Source organism: Malaclemys terrapin, chromosome 4 (assembly GCF_027887155.1).
Source record: "Malaclemys terrapin pileata isolate rMalTer1 chromosome 4, rMalTer1.hap1, whole genome shotgun sequence".
Taxonomy (NCBI): domain Eukaryota; kingdom Metazoa; phylum Chordata; order Testudines; family Emydidae; genus Malaclemys; species Malaclemys terrapin.
In genome coordinates, this window is record NC_071508.1 from 38523551 (window position 1) to 38543651 (window position 20101).

The 20101-nt window shown below is 49.6% G+C and overlaps 1 pseudogene; it reads right to left on the reverse strand.

Annotated features, from left to right (window-relative positions):
• Nucleotides 1-20101, reverse strand: part of LOC128836110 (adenylate cyclase type 10-like) — a 78234-nt pseudogene that overhangs the window by 21320 nt on the left and 36813 nt on the right.

Here is a 20101-nt window from a genome sequence, read left to right on the forward strand (position 1 = left end):
TTAAGCATGTGCTTAAGTGTTTGCAGGATCGAGGTCTAAATGACAACCAGAGACTAAAGTAAAATCCACCCAACTTGGTTTTACTCCAGTTCTACTTCCTACCCTTTACTGCGACTATACAAGAATTGCTGCTTCTTCTGGTGAGACGTGTGCTTTGACTCTTCCATCAGCGTCTTAAAAAAGACTTCAATCAAGGTAAATGGGAATCTTCTGTTTAATAAAATCAAAGCCTTCCTGATGAATTTCTTTGCCAAATTCATTTGGCCCATGTTATAACAGACCTGCAGAGGGGAAGCGAGAGTGAGACAAAGACCGTTGGTTATCAGTCAACTGCATGTTCCGAAATGGTGGGGCTCTCAGCTGCCATTTTCTAGCATGACATCAATGCTGGAGCCAAGGGCGGAGGTGGGGAGTAGAGAGTGGGTTGGGTTAAACCTCATTGAAACTGTTGTGTCCTCCACTCCTCATTTAAGATAGCTGTGAGAGACAACTCAGTGGCCCCACCTAAGGCAAAGGGGGCATGCGAGCCCATCCAGTAGTTTGGACTTTTAGTTTCGGATGAGGTTGTACGGACATAGGAGGGAGACACAGGAAACCTGCAATCATCTTCCATAGATGGCCCCAACCAGATACATAAAGAGGTTCCTCAATGTCTTGCTGTCTCCTTACCTCACCCTTCAGTCTGTAGAAGGTAGCTTCCTCAAACTGGTTAATTACAGTCGCTCTGAAGTCCACCGATTTGATCAGATTCTCTGCTGTATTCAAATTGCAAAAGGCCTTAAGCAAAACAAACCACAGAGAAGGGTAGGTGACCATCTGTGCCGCACACTTTCTCCAACCCCACCACCAGCTGAAGAGAAACGGCTGGATTCTCTGGTCTGCTACGGCCACTGCAAGCAGCAGGAGATGGCCAGTGGAAGAATCCCCTCTGCACAGGTGGAGACAGCAATGTGTCTCCTGCCCCCCTCCTCCCACACCCTGTGGCAGAGGAAGGAGGGAGTGTTCTGAGGGCAAGGTGTGAGCAGAATGGGGTCATAGCAAAGCTTTATGCCTGATCTTCCACTGCTGGAAGCCTAAGCTAGGGTTGCCCTCATGCAGCTATCGCACGCCAGGGCAACATGGCACTGAATCACGGAGCTGCGGCTGTGCATCCCGTCTCTTCGCCACACTAGCTGTGCTCACACAGGAGTGAATCAAGCCACAAAGCAAAGGGAGCTCTCTTCACTCTGTCTAGGACAGCAACATTGCTTTCTTTCCCCTTGGAGTAACCCAGGAGCTGCCTGCAGAGCTGGGACATAATGCCCATGGGTTTCTTTGGCTGAATGTATGGAGGAAATGTAGTACTCAAGGACTGATGGCACTGAGTCCCAGTCACCCTTCAACCCCCCCTCACCCCCCACACAGCCCTGCCAATGACCTTATTCCTGACCTGCGTACCGCCTCCTCCAGGCTATTCCAGTTGTGGGCACCTTCCACAGCTCGGTAACATACTCTAATTCTGACTAGAAGCACCCTATCTCTCCCATGAGCTCTCCATGGTAGAGATTGCTAATTCATATGATGATTTTTGTCATATGACTAAATGTCACCGAGAGACTATGATGGGCCTCCCAAAATCATGTCCCTAATGATCTCCTTATCTTCCCCACCCCCTGTGCCCCAGCCTCTAGAGGACTGGGGCTAGTGCCCTAAACCACCATGCCTTTAAACATTCCTCACTCCCCTCCCACTACTATATTCACTATACTGAGGGGTTGGGTGAAACCGCCTTGAGGCTGGTGCATGTGATAGCTGGCCTTCACTCCGGACAAATGTGTGAGGCACTCACCTCTTTTCTGGAACAGACAGCCAAAGCGATAGGAACCTCCCCCCAAAACACAGGCCACGGGCAAAGCTGGAGCAGGAGTTGATCCATGTGACCTAAGCAGTTTCCTGGGAGTCTGATAACAAACATAGGGCTTGGGATTGACTGGACTGCACAGGCGTGTATGGGTGAGAAACACCACAGAAAGACCCAGAGAAGGCAGAAGAAAGCCAGGAGAGCCACAGAAGGACTTGTAGCATGACCCTGAGAAAAAGGTGCAAGAGCGAGAGCGTTGGGGCAGAGTGCTGTCTCGAAAGAAACTTGGATCTGTGAGCAATTAACTGTCTCCAGCTGTTTGAGTCCTACAGTGTTCAGGGAAACAGAACTTTATGTACATTCCTTGTAAATCAAGAGGATTGCATCAATGAAATGGCTGACTTAGTTTTTCCTTCTAACAGAAACAACCCACAGGATCCCAAATTTTGACTTAAAGCTCAGGTCAAAAGGGGTAATAATATTAAACTGTATGTATGCTTGTAATCGCTCATGTGCTATGTCTGTGACATTAAAATCCTGCACCACAGCTCAGGGTCTCTAGCAAAGTAGGAAGGAGAGGCAAGGAAAATGTAGGGCCTAACACTACAGTCTGAAAGAACCAAAGAACGTGTGTTCCTAGATGAAATCTGGGGTAGCCTGCTAATATGGCGAGAAGTAAAAGGGAGACCAACGGAAAGGACGTGAACTTGCATGGGATCAAGGAAGCAAAGCAGCTCACCATGTAGTTGTTTGACAGATGTAAGTAAGCCGCTGCACACTCCAACAAGTAATACAAGCCTCTGGTGTATTCTCCCATCGCCATGCAGTGCCGGGCCAGGGGCACAAAGACAGACTCCACGATGTCTTCACATTCGCAGGATCCCAAGCGCTTGATCTTCTCCCAATCCCTGTCAGACTGATGAATGATCTCGTCCAGCCTTTCCAGAAACTCCTTCTCTATCTCTTCAGCTCTGCCGGAGACAAGATGGCAGAGAAGGGGCAGGATTCCCATGTCACAAGGCTTTCTTGTATATCTGTGTTTGGCAGAATTCACAGTTCTAATTCCCTGGTGCTGTTTTTATGTTGTTCTTGTGACCCAGGGGATGGTGCTCTCTGTCCCTAAACTCCTAGCCCCTCCTGTGCCTTTATGGCACTGTACTGGAGGAAGACTATGGTATTCCTTTATGCAGGGCAAGGTTAAGGCAATCTGCGACTCTTGGCACACCCCACATGGGGTCTTGTGGCCACTAGAGGATGGACATGTGGCAATGCTCCCCCACCCCCACCTCCACCAGACATGGCAGAGCCCCCCTTCTCCCTTGGCCCTGCCCTGTCTGCTGTGGTGTGGGCTCAGGCAGCATCCTCCCTAGCTACAGTGGCTGCTGTTCCCCTGCAGACTCAGGCAGACGTCACATCCCTGCATCAGTTACTCTCCCTTCTGTTTTTTCAAGTTCTTTTTCTTTGCAAGATCTGGAAACAGATTTCTTAAAAATGAAAGCTGAGATGCAGACGTCATTGCAGGATTTCTGGAGGGAACCCAGGCCCACGGCACAAGCCTGTGACATTAGCCAGCCTTGGCACCCTGTGCTTTTGGCCAGGATGCAGGCAGCCCTTTCCCTGCCTTGCTTGAGAAGACAGAACTCCATCGCCTCTGACAGCACCAGCACCTAATCCCTCCTAAACAGAATAACCGAAACCATTTCAGCTTGGAGAGCTTCCTGTCTCTTAACACGCCAGAGAGAAAGCGGAGCACAAAAGTTGGCTAAAATGTACCTGACTGAACAGCGGCTCTACAAGATAACTTTGTAAGCAGGCCTGAGTACCTTCCTTTGGATAGAAAAGAAATGTGACCTAATTGATTAATCTGTATCTCCTGCCCTTGGCTCATCTGCAGCAGGACTGTGAACCATAGCTGGCCCAGACAGCATGCAGCTTTCATGACTGTCTGTCTTTCCCGAGCAGGACCTTGAAAATGTGAATTGAATGTAAACAGATGGAGAGATGCCTGCCTGAGTCTGCAGAGAGCCTGAAACCATCATTCTGAGAGTGTGTTCTGCCGCATCCATCTCAACCAGGGCTCCATCAACTCTGATCTTCCATGGCTGCACAAGTTGCCATTTTTCCAGGATGCCACAGAAACCACCATTTCTGCCATGGAATTCACTGTTTTGCTGCATTCAGGCACTCACCGTTTTATCTTCCTGACCTGCCAGGACCTCTTGCTCTGCAGATTTCCTCACAACAGAGAGTTATTTCAGTGCATGCTCCCTGCATGGTTCCATAGAGCCAGGGAGTAGGGAAAGCACCAACTCCATGGAACAACACAGGTTGGTGAGCTAACCAGGCTGAAGAATGGTACAACAGCCAAGGTCTGAAAAGATGAGCCACTAAGCCAGCTCCCAGCTTCCCACTTCCCTGGCATCCATTGGGGAAGAGGGCTCTGGGCCAGGCTGGGGCAGGAGCTAAGGTTTGGGGTGTGGAGCCAGGCCACCCAGAGGGTGTAATGAAAAATCCATTCTTGGACTGTTGAAAATAAACAAATTCTACTGCAAGAATGTTTAGCTATGAGCCACGGGGGCGTGGGAGGGAGAGTGAGTGGGAATGAAGGGCATTTCCCAGAGAGAGAGAGAGAGAGAGAGTAAATCAGGGTCAACAACTTTTCAGAAGTGGTGTGCCGAGTCTTCATTTTTTCACTCTGATTTAAGGTTTCGCGTGCCAGTAATACATTTTAACATTTTCAGAAGGTCTCTTTCTATAAGTCTATAATATATAACTAAACTATTGTTATATGTAAAGTAAATAAGGTTTTTAAAATGTTTAAGAAGCTTCATTTAAAATTAAATTAAAATGCAGAGCCCCCCCGGACTGGTGGCCAGGACCCGGGCAGTGTGAGTGCCACTGAAAATCAGCTTGCATGCCGCCTTCGGCACACGTGCCATAGGTTGCCGACCCCTGGAGTAAATTAATGCTGCTGTAGAATGTAGGAGTCCCATTGTGCCATGGAATGCATGGGGCCCTGACAGTAGGGATGTTCCATTCTGAGAGAGTCCTTCACACCCTCCAAACTCCCAGTCTCCATGGGTATCTTGCCCCCCATCAGGTAATGTCTTCCCCCACAGGTAGCAGCCAAATGCATATATTCCACTCACAACCTCTGGAGCCCCTAGGAATCTATTTCATTGTAAAGTGGTCTGGTGAATGAAGACCTTGTTCCCATACTTAAGATTTTCCTCTGGCAACATCTTGTGTTTCTTTAGTGCCTCTGGCAACATCTTGTGTTTCTTTAGTGCCTTTTCAGTCTCTGGAAAGAAAATCAACCACTGGGTTCAATGCAACATCATATGTCCTGGACTAAGAGCCGCTTTTTACCATTCTCTAGCACTAAGATAATGAGATGAAATTCCATAACATAGGAAATGTCTTCACTGCAGACTTAGTGTGTGACATACGAGGCCAGGAAACTCCAAAGGCCACAGTTAATGGGAAGATAGGGTTATCATATTTAAAAAATAAAAAAAGAGGACACTCCACAGGGCCCTGGCCCCGCCCTTTCCCACCCCGGCCCCGCCCCAACTCCGCCCCTACTCCGCCCATTCCCCAAAGTCCCCGCCCTAACTCCCCCTCCTCCCTCCCAGCCACGCGAAAAGGGCTGCCCAAGCGCTACTGGCTTCACGGTTTGCTGGGCAGCCTCCAGACCCTGCACCCCCAGCCGGCACTTCCCCAGCACAGCTGGAGCCCAGGAGGGGAAGCGCCCAGCCGGGGGCGCAGGGTCTGGAGGCTGCCCGGCAAACTCGTGAAGTCGGTAGCGCTCGGGCTTTGGGCAGCCCCTATGCCTCCGGACCCTGCGCCCCCGGCCGGGCACTTTCCCTCCCGGGCTCCAGCTGCTCTGCTCCTCCCCTGACTCTTCGGCTCTGTTTAAGAGCCAAGCTGCCCGAGCCAGTGCTACCGGCTTCGGGCGGCCCCCTTGCCTCCAGACCCTGCGCCGCCGGAGCAGAGCAGCTGGAGCCCGGGAAGGGAAGTGCCCGGCCGGCGGCTCGGGGTCCGGAGGCACGGGGGCTGCCCGAAGCCGGTAGAGCTGGCTCGGGCAGCTTGGCTCTTAAACAGAGCCGAAGTCTGAGTCAGGGGAGGAGCAGAGCAGCCGCAGGAGAGGAAGTGCCCGGCCGGTATTTTTTCTGGACATGTTCGGTTTTTTGGCAATTCCCCGCGGACGGGGGTTTGATTGCCGAAAAGCCGGACATGTCCGGGAAAGACCGGACGTATGGTAACCCTACGTGACAGGTGCCCGGGGCCGGGGGCGCAGCTCCAGCCCCGGGGGGGACGCAAATCCGGACAGTGCCGGCTCCCCGCAACGCGCTGGCATCCACAACCCCCCCGGGGGCGCCCCCCAGCCCTGCGATGGCTGCCGAGCGGCGCCCAGAGACACCCCCCACCCAAAGGACAGGGGCCCGCGCCCCCCTCCCCCGATGGCTTGCTGCCTCACAGGGGCAGGTTGGTCGCGTCGCAGGGGCCGCTGGGAATTGTTATTCTAGGCCGCTCCCCTCTGCCAGCTCTCCCTGGAGCGTGAGGCCCGGCGGGACTACAGCTCCCAGCATGCCCTGGGCAGGAGCCGAGTGTAGCACCGAGATGATGTCACAGCGGGCAACCCACACACATAAATTCGGAGTTCCTAGCCTCCCTATTTCCCCGGACATGTCCGGCTTTTTGGCAATTCCCCCCGGACGGGGATTTGGGGACCAAAAAGCCGGAGATGTCCGGGGAAATCCGGACGTTTTGTAAACCCTATGGGAAGAATCCCACCCACCCAGAAATCCTCCAAATGCCAATAGCTTAAAGAGAAGAAACACCCACTACTCTCAAAAATGTTCTTTATGGTCCAGATCTTTAGCTGGTGTAAATCAGCATAGCTCCATTGATGTCAGCACAGCTATACCCACTTACACCAGTATATGATCTAACCCAGTGGTTTTCAACCTATTTACCATTGTGAACTGCATATGTAGCCCACAATGTGTTATGTGGGCTACATCCAATACTACCTCTGCGGCCCTGAGGATGTCACATGGGCCGCAGCTCTGTGCGGACTGGGCCACAAGCAGCCCACGGGCCGCAGGTTGAGAACCACTGGGTGGGTTTTTTGCCCAAACCTGTTAGTCCATAATGCACTTCATCAAACTGTTAAAGGTTCTTTTCAGTGCAGCATTTTAGGTTTTGGCTACACTAGCACTTTTGTTGGCAAAACTTTTGTTGGTCGAGGTGTGTGTGAAAAACCACGCCCCGACTGACATAAGTTTCACCATCAAAAGCGTCGGTGTGGACAGGGCTATGTTGGTGGGACAGCATCTCCTGCCGACATAGCTACCATTGCTTGTTGGGGGTGGTTTAATTATGCAGATGGCAGAGCTCTCTCCCCCCAGCATAGAGCGGCTACATGGGAGACCTTACAGCAGTGCAGCTGCAGCGGTACAGATGTGCCGCTGTAAGGTCCCTAGTGTAGACATAGCCTTAGTTAGTCAGAGGGAAGGGGGAGAAATTCAGTTCCCTCTAGTCACCTATTTTTGTTTGTTGCTTTCTTTTAAACAGTGTTTTTCACTCCTGAATTTTTCAGGCTAATATATGATACTGAGGAGGCAAATTTTGCTCTCCGTTACAAAGATGCAACCCCCATTGAAATCAGTGGAAGTCCTATATCTAATAAAGCTGTGATTTGAGCTAGACAAGCACATTTCTGTTTGGGTTAGAAGCTGTTATAGTCAAGCATGAATTTGGTCTTTAATTTCTCACTGCTGCACTGACTGAGTCTAAAAAAGAACCCATGGCTCGTCTGTTACATTCCAGGAAGATAAGCTTGAATTTACCTTTCTCAATGTCTTGTGGAAGTAATAACTCTAACTTCTTGGAGAAAGTAGAGGTAGTGATGTCTGAAATTCAGAGAACAAGGGAGAAGGCATATCTAAGAGTGCTTGCTGCACACATCCTTTGTTAAAGACAAATGGTTCTCATAAATGCTGCCTACATAGAGAATAATCTTTACTGGCATTGGGGATCATGAAAATTTCAGGAGATGGTTGCCTGGACACAGAGATCCTAGTCAAGGGTGCACCCGCTCAACATGAAAAAGAATCAAAGAATAAAGTTCCTCTGAAAAGCAACCTTAGAGTCATCACCTGCCTTTGCTTATTGGAAAGAGAGTGTGATGAACTTTCATCGTGACCCCACCTGCAGTCTGCAGCTGAGAAAGAGAGTGCTGCCTCCATGAAAGTGGCTACCATCCCAATAGACTTGCCATTGGACATTAGGCATTTTCTGTTGTACTCTTTTGTACATGACGACTTGAACGCTCCCTTCCTTTCTTTCTGTAAAAGGACCACAACCAACATAGCATGACTGTCTTTTGTATGACATATTAAACTCAGGTACTGACCATTCATGGTCATGAAAGATTTCATAGCACTTTTCTCAAAAGTTAGAGGTGGCAACCGTGATGTCCTGACCTAATTTCTTTGTGGAAATGTACATTCGGCTTCATAAACACTTTTTGGAGTGTCATTTGAAATGGTTATTCCTTCCCTCCTACTCCTTAAAACACCCTGTTGGGTAATGTTGCTGACACAGAGTAGTTGCAGTACTCCACCCCAGAGATGGCTGCATTTCTTGGTGGGTGAGTAATCCATGTTTAAATAAACTGTAAAACATGACGCCATTGAAAGACACTGTATAAATACTGTAGGAAGTTTTACTGTATTTTCAGTGCCCTGTTTGGCCCTATTTTATTACCACAATAAGCGTAATGCCCCTACTCCATTTGTTACATTCTTAGATCTGGTGCGATGAACAGCTCAGTGGTGTAGGGGAGAATATATAGAGAGAGGTTTAATTATTATCACAAAACACCACCACAGACGGTAGCTTTAATCCACCTAACTCCTCTTTTCATTAAGAACTAAATGTCCAGTTCTTTCGCAGAATCTGTGCAAAGCTGTACGTTCTCATAAATTAACATACTAGGTCAAATTCACTTTAGTCCAACTCCACTGAAGTAAGCTTACTCTTCTCTTAAATTATTTGCAATAGGTTTGGTACATATTGCACATATTTTCCTACTCGTACTGTGACCAGCAGCATTCTTTCGAGAGAGCCAATGTTTCAACATTCAGCCTGAACTGAAGCAGGCTGAAAGAAATGACCCAAACTGGAACTTGATCAGAACACCTGGGCTTGGATCCTTCTTCTTGCCTCACTTACCGTAGGATCTTACAGAGCTCAAGGTTACATTTCATCTGAACAATGGGAAGTCTCCAGCCGGGCAGCAATCCCTAGCACCATGGTAGGGCACTGGTTCAGTACTGACTCAGGGGACTAGGCCTCAACGGTATTTAGGCACCGAGCTTCCATTGAAATCAATGGGAGTTAGATGCCTAAATACCTTTGAGGGGCTGGGCCACAGTCAATTGCTCCCTGCAGGGCCGGCTCCAGGCACCAGCCGAGTAAGCTCGTGCTTGGGGCGGCAGATTGTACGAGGCGGCAATCCGCCCAATCCTAGAGCGGCACGGCCGCTTTTTGTTGTTGTTGTTGTTCCGCTCCGGCCGCCCCCTCCCCCCTGGGGCACATCTGCAGTGCTGGGAGTCCCCCTGCACCCTGGCTCCGGCCACGCCGCAGGTTTTTTTTTTTTTTTTTTTTTTGCTTTGCCGGTTTTTGCTGCCCCGTTTGTTTTCTTTTGTTTGTTTGTTTTTGTTTTGTTTTTTTGCTTGGGGCAGCAAAAAAGCCTGTGAGGGGGCTTTCTCCCCATCACCTGCAAGGCAAGGGAAAGAACCCCAATTAGTCATACTCCACACTTGGGAGTGATTAACTAATTGCCGCCTGGCCAGAGGAAGCAGAGCAAGACATTTTAAGTAGACTGAGGGTGCTCAGGTGGGGACAGACTACAGTGGACACCGGTTTCTGATGGAGCAAAGCCCTAGCAGCAGGGTTAACAGACAGGAAGCACCAGAGGAAGAACTCTACAGGAGTGGGTTAGGCCTCTGCAGGAGAAGTCCTGAGGCAGGGCCAGCAAGGGAACTACAGTGGACCCTGAGGCTGCAGAAGAGGTATTAGTTTGAAGATCTGATTGGCCTTTCATTTGGACTTCTTCATGTTATCCCTGAAAGGGGTTTAAATTTCCATGTGCCTTGGTCAGATGGCCATGCCACAGCGTACCCAGAAGGGGCGAAGAGGAAGCCTGAGAAAGGCCATTGAAGGGCAGGGAGTGAGCCCAGTAGGTGAGGCCAGAGACAAGGACCCCGTGCAAGGCAGCATGAGGGGTGCCCACTAGGTGAGTATGTGCTACTAGTACTACACTGCCCTTGAATCCTTCTCCACTCTCCATACCAATACTTTACCTGCCTCTTTCATTTTCTTTTTTGTGCTCTGTCTCATACCTTCACCCATACTATTTCACTCAATCTCTCCCCCTCTCAGCCACTTCCTTTTTCACCCCTCTTTCTCTCCGCAGCTCCCTGGGTTTGAGTGTGGTGGTCTTGCCTCGTTCCCTCCAGGTTACTGTGAGTTCTGTATCTGATGGGACATTTACCTTCACTTGTCATCTGGACACTTTCAGGGGAGCACGTGCTGCTTAGGGAAGCCTCGGCTGTCACAGCTTTTCTCTCCATCCCTGCCAAATCGGAGAGAGAAACACATATTAATAAAGAGCTGTAGAACAACTTCTCATCACTATCCGCATGGCAGTGGCCAGCGGAAGCTAGTGAGCCATTGTGCTAGGTGCTATACTGACACAGACTACAAAGATGTTCCCTCTCCAAAAGCACTTAAAATCTAAACATTTAAAAGACAAAACTCTAAAGGTTAAGTTCTTACTGGCCGTGAAAAACGCATCACGGGCCGTGAAATCCCTTCTTCCCCATGAAATCTGGTCTTCTGTATAGTATAGGGTAAAAGTACACCAATTTTACAGGGGAGACCAACGTTTCTCAAACTAGAGGTCCCAACCCAAAAGAGGATTGTGGGGGGGGGTCACAGTATTGCCACCCTTACTTCTGCCCTGCCTTCAGAGCTGAGTGGTCGAAGAGCAGCAGCAGCTGGCCAGGTACCCAGCTCTGAAGGCATCACCCCATCAGAAGCAGCGCAGAAGTAAGGTTGGCAATACCAAAACCCCCCTACAATAACCTTGTGACCCCTCCACTCCCCCTTTTGGGTCAGGACACTTGCAGTTACCACACCATGAAATTTCAGATTTAAATATCTGAAATCATGAAATTTATGATTTTTAAAATCCCATGATCATGAAATTGACCAAAATGGGACCGTGAATTTGGTAGGGCCCTACCTGTGGGGGTTACACAGCCAGTGCCCGTTGTGCTCTGTGGAACAACTATTATTTGCATTACCATAGTGTCCAGGAGACCCAGCCACAGATCAGGACCCCCCTGTGCTAGGGGCTGTACAAGCACAGAACAAAAGGTCCCTGCCTCAAAGAGCTTGCAGTGGACCAAATTCTGCAGCAGAACTCCCAAATTCCACCAACAGGGTGAATTCCTTGGAAAATTCTATGGCTGCTGAAACAGTCCACAGGGTCCTGATTGAGATGAATGGGACAGATCACACCTCTCTCAGCCATTTTTCCTCAAAGCCATTGTTTCAGGCTCTCTGCAGACTCAGGTAGGTGACACTGCATCTGTTTCCATTTTCTCCATCATCAGAAAGCCTATAAACATATCTGTTCCAACAGGAAAATTCAGATTATGAAGAACAGTTCTGGGGCAAGGACTCAGTTCCCCAGCAAACCCCACAGCCTGGAATTGTGGAATACCCTAGACCCTGTGTCTAGCTGTAGCTGAAGGCAGAATTTGGGCCAGCCCAGGTTCCGCCTTCACATATTACCAGCCCAGCTAACATAGCCTCCTTCCCTGCACACAGTCCTTCCACTCCACACCTCTGCCTGCTTCTCACGACTCCTTCACAGCCCCACGCTGCCCCCACCACAGTCCTTGACATTCCCCTACCCTTCAGCTCCTGACACCAGACCTAAAGGATGAGCAGAAATGTGAGGGGGCATGGAAAGGTTACAGCATATGTGGGGGTTGAGGGGTAGAGAGTGGGATATAGGAAAAACTAAGGGGATTGGGAGAGCCTGGAAAGGGGGCCAGGATGCCTCTCCAGATAGATTTCCCCTAGGGTGGGAGAGGATACAAAGCAGACAGGGCTACTGGAAGTGAAGGAGAAGAGAGCAAGGGACTTGGCAAAGGTGTCTGGTGCATCCAACCAGCTGAGAGCAGAAGATGCCCAGAGGTACACTTGGTCACACCCACTAGGCCCCATGTCTCAGAGAACGCGGAAGCGCAATACACTCCCGTGCAGTATTGGGATGCAGAGCTGCGTTGAGGACTGTGCAGTCAGTGCATTGCCTGCATAGCCCCAGTCTCTGCAGCAGCGAGCAAAGGCCTGTGTGTAAGATTCTGCCCCCTCCCGACAGCATGGTCCCTTGGGGAGCCCAGTCCTGGGAGTGCTGTGGAAACAAGGGCTTCCATTTACCTTCAAATGAAGGACCCTCAAGCCTTTTCAGGGTTGTGCAAATGATCAGTGAGGCTGCTTCGCTGAATGGGTATTCCTGGTGCTGCTCAGAAATGTTTTCCTGAGACTCGATGCTCTCCAGCATCATTTCCACGGCGTGGCGGTGAAATGAAATGAAGTCCCCTTCTCCGCAGCATCTGCATTTGTGAGCCTGCCCTTCTAGATAGCTCGCACACTTCAGATGTAAGGCTTTCTTCTGGCTCTTCAGCCAGCACTCGTAGGCCGCTTCCTGCCGCATTGGCATGCAAAACGCCATGACGCCGCATTGTATCACCAGCTGCTCTTGCTTGATTCGGTTATAAGCAGAAGAGCGGATATCTGAAAGATAACGTGGATTTATCCATCTCCTCTCAGCAAGGCCAGCATTTGAGCACACAAGGCTCTGTTTCTGCTGCAGCCACTGATGCAACTGTCCACACTAAAGGTGTAACACGGCCCTGGGGGGTGGGTCATTGGTGGTCGGGATCAAACCTAGGACCACCAGATCTGAAAGCATGAGACATTACTGCCTGAGCTAAAAAATTCAGTCCTTAGCCATGGATATAGCAGGCTCCTCAACCACCAGATTTGGGCCAGAGTTCCACACTGTATGAATTATCACCACTTGGCTATACACCAGCAGACGACAAAATAACCTCATCCACTTTAATTCACGCCTGTTGCTATTGTTGGTGCCAGACTTGCACCGAAATAACAAAAGATGTGAAATAACAAAAGATGTGTGGTGATTTCTGTGCCAATCTGTGTGTAGACAAGCTCTTAGACACTGTAGGGAGAGTTTGGTGGAATCTAGGTGAGGTAGAAGGAGAATAGAACAAAATAAAAAATTCAGGTAAGACATATTAGCTCATACCAGCCCGTTTTGACCTCTGTTCGTCCTCACAGTACGTTAGGGGTTTTTGAATGACTATATTTTAGTGCTTTAATGTATATGCTGCCACATCATGGTTATTATTGTTTGTCTTAAAGTAATTCAACAGAGATCTCAACTGAAATGAGGGTTACATTATCCTGGGACTGCATAAATGCGTAATAAAAGAAAATCCCTGCCCCAATGAGTTTATAATCTACATCTGAGTCAGAAAAGTGGGGGACGGGAAACTGAAACACAGAGAGCTGAAGTGACTTGCAGGTCAGTGGCAGAGCCAGAAGTAGAGCTTAGGTTTCCTGTATGTGTCAGGCCAGTTCCCTATCCTCTGTCTCTCTCTAGATACCGCAGGAGTGACTTGAATGCATTTACAATAGCATTCCTAATGCTGCAACATTATTGTACAGAATTTTCCTTTATTTTTTTAAAGAAAAAAGGCATTGATGATTACCCTGAAACAGATGCTTCTCAGGAGTTTATTTCAAAGTGTGATGCGAGAGTCCATTGTGTAGGCTGTGACTGTCAATAGATACATTTAAGATGTAAGAAAGTACTAAAAACTACAGGCAAAAAAAATCTAATGACCTGTACAGTTCCTTCCTACTAGAGACAGCCCCTGCACTTTATGCATGTTAACAAGAAGGATTCACAGAGCACTCTGGAAAGATCACCAAGAACACAGACAAGGAGCAGTGGGATTTCAGCACACTCTGATGCCCCCAGTCTCTGGCCAGCTCCACGTACCTGACACTTGTCCAATTGGTCTCACCATCCCGGGGCAAACAAGTAACTCTGTGGAGGGCATTTCCTGTGACTGTGCTTTCTGGGAGTCCTTTCTTTTATGAAAACACTTGAAGATGTGGGAATCCACCAAGGCTGCAAGCGTCTGATTCATCTTCCTCTTGGTCCATTCGGGAAGGATGTGGAGCAGCAACTCAGTCGTGAAAGTCAGCCCGATGATAGCCGCACATTTCACTACCATCTGCTCCGAAGAGTTCATGTTGTCTAACTCAGCCAGTGCGATGCCTACCGAAAACAAGTCATTCAGTAAATCATCACTTCTCCATGCTGGGTGCTCCCGAGAGACCAAGACAGTAAGATTACAGTGGTTAGCTTTAGCATTGGGAGTGAGAGGAGGATGGATGTCCTGTCTGGATCCTGTCCTTTTTACCCTACAAATGAACTGACCTGAGGAAGCTAACACGTCAATTATCTCTTCTGAAAGCTGCCTTCACCAGCAACTACTGATAATGGGCAGTTACAGGGAATTCACACACTGGATTTTTGTACTGACCATGAGTTGATCCAGGAGCCACCATAACTGCTCAGTACCTTGATTTGACTGTAGAATTTATTAGGAGGGCTGTGTTTATATTAATTCTTAATAGTTTGTCATTTAAATGAGACTTAAAGCGGCTTCCCACAACAGCATCAGAACTCTGCTGCACCGAGCTAGAGTGCCAACTACTGAACTCGAGGCCTGGCATGACTCCAAGAGCAGACCAGCGTATTCAGGGATTAGATTGGGGCAAAAAGAGGGGAGAACCTTTTACAGTACAAATGCCAGAAGAATGCCTGTTAAGCAGACTGTAGTGAGACTGAGTGGCCTCCCTCAAAGCTGGAGAGCAAGGGACCACTACACTCCCCCTAGTGGGCAGGGCTAAATCTGCCACTCCCCCCTCACCAGAAGTCCTGGGGCGGGACAGAAAGTATAAAAGGAGAATCCCAGAGCTCAGTTGGGGCTGGAACACTGGAGGGAGCAGCAGATGTATTTTAAAGAATCCTTATTGAGGTTGCAGGAAAAAAGATCCCGATGTGTAGAAAGAATAGTAAATACGGCAGGAGACCAGCTTGGCTTAACAGTGAAATCCTTGCTGATCTTAAACACAAAAAAGAAGCATATAAGTAGTGGAAGATTGGACAAACGACCAGGGAGAAGTATAAAAATATTGGCATGCAGGAGTGAAATCAGGAAGGCCAAATCACACTTGCAGTTGCAGCTAGCAAGAGATGTTAAGAGTAACAAGAAGGGTGTCTTCAGGTATGTTAGCAACAAGAAGAAAGTCAAGGAAAGTGTGGGCCCCTTACTGAATGAGGGAGGCAACCTAGTGACAGAGGATGTGGAAAAAGCTAATGTACTCAATGCTTTTTTTGCCTCTGTCTTCACAAACAAGGTCAGCTCCCAGACTGCTGCACTGGGCAGCACAGTATGGGGAGGAGGTGACCAGTCTCAGTGGAGAAAGAAGTGGTTTGGTTCAGGACTATTTAGAAAAACTGGACGAGCACAAGTCCACAGGGCCGGATGCACGGCATCCAACGGTGCTAAAGGAGTTGGCGGATGTGATTGCAGAGCCATTGGCCATTATCTTTAAAAATCCATGGTGATCGGAGGAGGTCCCAGATGACTGGAAAAAGGCTAATGTAGTGCCCATCTTTAAAAAAGGGAAAAAGGAGGATCCGGGAAACTGCAGGCCAGTCAGCCTCACCTCAGTCCCTGGAAAAATCATGGAGCAGGTCCTCAAGGAATCAATTCTGAAGCTCTTAGAGGAGAGGAAAGTGATCAGCAACAATCAGCATGGATTCACCAAGGGCAAGTCATGCCTCAGTAACCTAATTGCCTTCTATGAGGAGATAACTGGCTCTGTGGATGAGGGGAAAGCAGTGGATGTATATTCCTTGACTTTAGCAAAGCTTTTGATACGGTCTCCCACAGTATTCTTGCCGGCAAGTTAAAGAAGTATGGGCTAGATGAATGGACTATAAGGTGGATAGAAAGCTGGCTAGATCATCGGGTTCAATGGGTAGTGATCAATGGCTCCATGTCTAGTTGGCAGCTGGTTTCAAGCAGAGTGACCCAAGGTTGGTCCTGGGGCCGGTTTTGTTCAATATCTTCATTAATGATCTGGAGGATGGCGTAGACTGCACTCTCAGCAAGTTTGCAGATGACACTAAACTGGGAGGAGTGGTAGATACGCTGGAGGGTAGGGATAGGATATAAGAGGGACCTAGACAAATTAGAGGATTGGGCCAAAACAAACCTGATGAGGTTCAACAAGAACAAGTGCAGAGTCCTGCACTTAGGATGGAAGAATCCCATTCACTGTTTCAGACTATGGACTGAATGGCTAGGAAGCAGTTCTGCAGAAAAGGACCTAGGGGTTACAGTGGACGAGAAGCTGGATATGAGTCAACAGTGTGCCCTTGTGGCCAAGAAGGCTAACGGCATTTTGGGCTGTATAAGTAGGGGCATTGCCAGCAGATCGAGGGACGTGATCATTCCTCTCTATTCGACATTGGTGAGGCCTCATCTGGAGTACTGTGTCCAGTTTTGGGCCCCACACTACAAGAAGGATGTGAAAAAATTGGAAAAAGTCCAGCGGAAGGCAACAAAAATTATTAGGGGGCTGGAGCACATGACTTATGAGGAAAGGCTGAGGGAACTGGGATTGTTTAGTCTTCAGAAGAGAAGAATGAGGGGGGATTTGATAGCTGCTTTCAACTACCAACCTGAAAGGGGGTTCCAAAGAGGATGGATCTAGACTGTTCTCAGTGGTGTCAGATGAGAGAACAAGGAGTAATGGTCTCAAGTTGCAGTGGGGGAGGTTTAGGTTGGATATTAGGAAAAACTTTTTCACTAGGAGGGTGGTGAAGCGCTGGAATGGGTTACCTAGGGAAGTGGTGGAATCTCCTTCCTTAGAGGTTTTTAAGGTCAGGCTGGGATGATTTAGTTGGAAATTGGTCCTGCTTTGAGCAGGGGGTTGGATGACCTACTGAGGTCCCTTCCAACCCTGATATTCTATGATTCTATTTCTCTTCTAGGGAGCTGGAATCTCAACATGATCCCAGACTAGCAGGGCCGTCCTTAGGCATAGGAGGCTACTTAGGGCACCTGAAAATTTAGGGCACCACTGGGTCTTAGTGTCCCCCTCCTGCCTCTTCCTATCCCTGTTCTGACCCTTCCTGCAGGCTCCCATAGCTGGCTGCTGAAGCCTGGTGACTCTTACTCCGGAAGGGATCTAGTAACTTAAAAGTGAAAATGTCTTCCACCCTACCAGACCTATTAGCACAACACTGAAACTGTTAAAGAGCCATTCAAGTGGTAATGAACTCATTTAACAGGCATTTGGCAACCCCTACATATATATTGTCAGTTTCTGAATTTGCTGACAAAACCAGTTGTGCATTACTGTAATATTTACTCAGAAAATGTTAGTCTACAGGACCTTAGTTTAAAATTTGCTTTAAAAATATTTCATTAGTGAGTTGGTGAAGATTCATAGATTCTAGGACCTGAAGGGACCTCGAGAGGTCATCGAGTCCAGTCCCCTGCCCTCATGGCAGGACCAAATACTGTCTAGACCATCCCTGATAGACATTTATCTAACCTACTCTTAAATATCTCCAGAGATGGAGATTCCACAACCTCCCTAGGCAATTTATTCCAGTGTTTAACCACCTTGACAGTTAGGAACTTTTTCCTAATGTCCAACCTAACTTCAGGGCATATCAAAAAACCTGTGACTGACATTTTTTTATTTCCAAGTTTAGTGCTTTTAATTAGGTACCTTCTGCATGTCCAGTCTTCACCATCTGGCATGCAGTGGAAAACATGCCCCATTTTCTTTAGAAAGAAATTGCAGAAGAGTGTTTTTTTCAAATATCATTTGCTTCATTTGGGTTCAGGGATTTGACTGGAAGGGGGTGAGCACGATGGGGGAGGGAAGAGAGGAGGGAGACAATGGGGAGAGGGTAGGGCCTGGGTGGAGTGGGGCGGGGCCTGGAGCAGAGCAGGAGTGGAGTATGGGTGAGGCCACAGGCAGAAGAGGTGGGCTGGGGAGCTAGCCTCCCCAAGGGGCAGCTTCACCCACTGCCCATGACAGGAGGTAAGAGCGGGTTGGCTCCTGCACACCCAGTGCGCACTGCAGTCTCCTTAGGCAGGGGCTGTATTCACAGAGCCAAATGTGCCAGCACCACGCATTCTGTGTGAGGGAGAGGGTAAGGGGGTCTCTGCGGGGAACTGTGACTCTCCACCACTGTGAGGCAGGCCGGTGGGGCAGGTATCTTTTGCTGCCTCGTCCCTAACCTCCCCCTCACCCCCGGGCTGCCGTCGGGCATAGGGGCACCAGTTTAATAATACTGCATAGGGCCCCTTAAATCCTAAGGACGACCCTGCAGACTAGGCCCTGAGTGGAGCTGCGCCCTGTGGTCGGAGGAGACAGACGAGAATCCCCAAGGATTCCCCGACACCAGGGCCAGCTTTAGGCCAATTCCCCGGAATCGGGCCCCGCGGGTAAGAGGGCCCCGCACCCGCGCCTAAGAGGGCCCCGCGCTTTAGGCTCACACGGTGGTGGTCCGCTCCGGCGGCATTTCGGCGGCGGGGGGTCCTTCAGTGCCGCAGAAGATGTGGAGCGGACTCCTCCGCCACCGAAGACCCGGACTGCGGAATCGGGCCCCGCAGGTCCTAAAGCCGGCCCTTACTGCCACCGTTAGGGCCCTGGGCTGGGACCCAGTGGAGTAGGGTGGGCCTGGATCTCCCTATCTACTGCTGCCAACCCAACCCCTGGTAGGGTGACCAGACAGCAAGTGTAAAAAACCGGGACAGGGGGTGGGGAGTAATAGGAGCCTATATAAGAAAAAGCCTCAAAAATCAGGACTGTCCCTATAAAATTGGGACATCTGGTCATCCTAACCCCTGGGGAGGCAGTCTACCCACCTTAGCAGTGGCGGCTCCAGACAGCAGCGCACCACGCACGTGCCTGGGGCGGCAAGCCACGGGGGGCGCCCTGCCGGTCCCTGCGAGGGCGGCAGTCAGGCCGCCTTCGGTGGCTTGCCTGCGGGAGGGCCGCCGGTCCCGTGGATTCGGCGACAATTCGGCGGCGGGTATGCCAAAGCCGCGGGACCGGTGGACCTCCCGCAGGCAAGCCGCCGAAGGCAGCCTGTCTGCCGTGCTTGGGGCGGCAAAAAAGCTAGAGCCGCCCCTGCACCTTAGGCCGGATGGTCTGCGCTTGCCTGCTTTTGCTCTGCCCCAGCCAGGAGGTTGTGGGCCATAGACTGTTAATTGCTGTCTGCTCCAGTCAGGAGGTTGTGGGCCATAGACTGCCTGTGCTCTACCTTCCCCCTCTCCCTCTCCCGCGCCAGAACTTCCCCATAGACTATTGATTACTACCTGCCTGTAGTGAGGCCGGGTGGCCTCCATCCCCACTTGAGAGTGAGGAACCACTACACATACTTCTTGCCTAATTGGGAGGTCTGGCCTATTCTGCAGAGCTCAGACTCGTGCTACTCCGCTTTGCTCCAAAGTTCAGACCTGCGCTGTCTGCCGCATTCAAGCTCCCAGGCCCTCTTTAACTGCTGCCCTTAAGGAACAGAAACATTGTGTCCCCACTGGCGGGAGACATCAGGATCAGACCCTCACCTTTTAAGGTAGGGGGCAGCATAATATTTTGCAACTTGACATTCTGGCGAATGGTGCAAATGTACAATTCGTTGTCTGAGCTGGAAGGCGATTCCGTTTTGGAGGGGATGGCATTGGCTGCACGGAGAGAAAGAGGAGAAAAAACAATTACAAGAACTCCCATTTTAATTTGTTTGCTTTTTAAATCTATCCAAAGCAAAACAATACTTGTCAAGATCTAATGGGAACAGCCATTATAACCATTTGGGTGTGAGAATAAACTCTATCACCCAGAATGCAAAACAGGTTCCATTGCATTTCTACTTAATCACAACATTCCGAGGCTGGCTCTTCTGGGGGCCAACTCTTTGGTGTCGCCTAGATTTCCCAGACTAAATCAGATCAATGGCCTATCTTAGGAGGAAACCGTAACTCT